Source organism: Periplaneta americana, chromosome 8, assembly GCF_040183065.1.
Source record: "Periplaneta americana isolate PAMFEO1 chromosome 8, P.americana_PAMFEO1_priV1, whole genome shotgun sequence".
Classification (NCBI taxonomy): domain Eukaryota; kingdom Metazoa; phylum Arthropoda; class Insecta; order Blattodea; family Blattidae; genus Periplaneta; species Periplaneta americana.
The window spans coordinates 186,055,365-186,058,746 of NC_091124.1; the positions used below are offsets into that span (position 1 = coordinate 186,055,365).

At 36.1% G+C, this 3,382-nt stretch overlaps 1 non-coding gene across 1 annotated transcript; it reads right to left on the reverse strand.

Moving 5' to 3' along the window:
• Window positions 1-2,861: 2,861 nt before the first annotated feature.
• Window positions 2,862-2,933, reverse strand: TRNAY-AUA (transfer RNA tyrosine (anticodon AUA)). Its single transcript has one exon. It is a non-coding gene; the product is annotated as a tRNA-Tyr (tRNA).
• Between the last annotated feature and the right edge of the window lie 449 nt (window positions 2,934-3,382).

Here is a 3,382-nt window from a genome sequence, read left to right on the forward strand (position 1 = left end):
TATAGTGATGAAATTACCGGATATTGAAATATTTTGTGATAGATTAAGAGAACTATTTACAAGAAACCATGTCTGAACGAGTCTCAATTACTGACCAAGTGCCTAGTAAGTTTGCGTTTGAATTCAATTTTATTTCGACAGTCCCTGATGCTAGCAGGCAACGAATGCCAGAGTCTTGGCAGGGCTATTGTGAAAGAGGATGAGTGTGAGGAGGTGCGATGGGATGGTATTGTTAGTATTGTTTCATGGCGAGAGCGTGTGTTCAGATTGTGGTGGGAAGAAAGGTAAGTGAAGCGAGACGACAGGTACGAAGGAATAGAAGAGTTCAAGATTTCGAAGAGAAGGAGAAGTGAATGTAAATTTCTTTTCTTATCTAGTTTAAGCCAACCTATTGCTTCCATGGATGGGGTGATGTGATCATATTTACGAACATTGCTTACAAAACGTACACACAAATTATGAGCACGTTGAAGTTTCGTTTTGTTGTCGCTGGAAAGGTCAGTCAGTAAAATGTCAGTATAGTCAAAATAGGGAAATACAAGGGTCTGTACAAGGGACTTTTTTAAGCAAGAGGGAAGATGAACATTTATCCTTTTTTGCACATGGATAATAGAATATACTTTTCTTATTATTATTATTATTATTATTATTATTATTATTATTATTATTATTATTATTATTATTATCATCATCATCATCATCATCCTTCACGAATTAGGCCTCTGTAGACCTGTTTCGGCCCCATCTAGCAGTCTTCTTAACGGTCTTCCTGGTCGACGATGTCCTCTAGGTTTATATTGCATCATAATTTTTGGGATTCTTGAATTTTCCATTCTTCTTACATGATCTAGCCAATTGAATTTGTATCTGGTGATTTTTTCTTCTACTGACTCTACTTCTAATTGTTCTAAAATTTCTTCATTCCTTTTTCGGTCTAAAAGAGTATATCCTGCTGTTCTCCTGAAAAATTTCATTTCCGTTGCTTTGATTCTGATTATTATTATTATTATTATTATTATTATTATTATTATTATTATTATTATTATTAATGAATTAATTTGTATTACTATCTTTGTATCATCTCCGTCACGGTTATTATTATTGTTATTATTGTTCCTGTTATTTCTATCATCAACATTATTATTGATCTCTGTAAAATTTATGTAGACTACTGAACTGTACCCGAGCACGAGCATATGCTCATTTCGGGTATCTATTCATATATATCATTTCAAATGTTAAATTGTGAATAAATTTGAATTTGAATTTGAATTTGATGAGAGATTATCCCTAATCTAGTCTACGAATTCACTTGCAAGTTATTTTATGTACAAAAATGTTGTATGAAATGCAGGTTGGCTATTTTCTCCCATAGAGACGATATATAAATAACTGATATTTAAAATGAAAATCAGAGATCGTAGAACATACCAACGGCAATAAAAAGAGAGTTTTCAAGAAAGAAGAGATACACCTGAATATGAAGAGAGCAGGAATTGTAAATATGACTACGTTATTTTTTCACCTAGAGTTTTTAAATGCAGTATTAAGCTTAAAGCGATATAAAGAGTCTGGAATGACGGCCATAAAAGTTGATACGCGTATGTAGAAGCACGCTTGAATTTTACTGTCTTCCATTAATAACCTTTTTTTCCTCGTCTGAGTGTAGAGTTAAATTTTACATGTTGTGTGTTTTTAGAAATGAAGAGTAACATATCTATATTTTAATTTGCCGCCGCAGCGTGGCGCTCTGGTCGCTGCCGCAATAAAAGCATATTACTGGACTTAAGTGTCCGGGCAACGGGATTACCTGCACGGCGAGCCAGCGCTGCTACTCTTATTAAATTTATTTATTTCTCTGCATTTACATTTATTTCCCTCTTCTTCCCGACGAATCCCACGCTGCAGCTCCGGGAACGAGAGATGAATACATATTCCTGACTTCGAGTTTCAACCGAGCATGGAAATAGGAAATGACAGTAGCGAGCGAGGTTCTCAGGGCATAACGGCTCAGAAGTCATGCTTTAGCTCTAAAGTTACATCGCCATCTTGACCTAACATCCAGAGATTTACTCGGGAAGTAAATTCCCATTGCCATCATGATTTAAATGCTCAGTACTGAAGATTTTAGGTAGTAAATTATTTAACGGCCATTTCATCTGCAGAGATTATTTCTATGGTGCTCGGTAAAAAGGACGTAAGTCATAAATTGTAAGTTTCAGTAGAGCAAAGACAAAGTTTAAAATGAGGACCAATATCATTAAGATGGTCTGGAATTCAGACACTCTAGTCTACATAGATATAGACGAGAATGGACGTAAACCCTTTATAACCTCTGAAGAAGTAGACTTTGTATTCACATGGAGGTCATAACAATAGATTTGTTTCGAAATACAATGTAGGCGAGAAAAAGAGCAGTCTCTCAGAGAAAGATACTTCAAGTGCAGTGAATTTACTCGAAGGACACAAAGCTTTACTTCCTTCCCGTAGAAGCCACGTTAAGAATTTTGTTAGGCCTTCTGTTTAAAAATCTGTTACCTTAACTCGGGTTTGACCCGCGAAGCTTAAATACAACAGCCATCGTAGTAAATATCATATTACAAAAGATGACTCATGAGGTTTTATTACTATTACTATTATTATTATTATTATTATTATTATTATTATTATCATCATTATCACTATTATTATTATCATTATTATTATTATTATTATTATTATTATTATTACTATGGGAAATGCCCGTTATTATTCGGTTGAGAAGATTTTATCATCCAGGCTGCTGTCAAAAAATCTGAAAATTAGAATTTATAAAACAGTTATATTACCGATGAAAGAGTAATGGAACGGAGAAAAATTCTCTCCGGCGCCGGGATTTGAACCCGGGTTTTCAGCTCTATGTGCTGATGCTTTATCCACTAAGCCACACCGGATACTACCCCGGCGTCGGAAGAATCGTCTCAGATTAAGCTCCAACTCTTGGGTTCCCTCTAGTGGCCGCCCTCTGCACGACGTCATAGATGTCTATGAACGTAGGACCGAAGTCCACACATGTGCTGAGGTGCACTCGTTATGAGTGACTAGTTGGCCGGGATCCGACGGAATAAGCGCCGTCTTAAATCACGAAGTAATTTACGCATATCATACATATTATTTTAATGTACCGACGTACATATGATATTTCCATGCAGATATTCTGCGTCATCATACGATGAAAGAGTAATGGAACGGAGAAAAATTCTCTCCGGCGCCGGGATTTGAACGTGTTGCATGTAGAGCTGAAAACCCGGGTTCAAATCCCGGCGCCGGAGAGAATTTTTCTCCGTTCCATTACTCTTTCACCGTATGATGACGCAGAATATCTGCATGGAAATATCATATG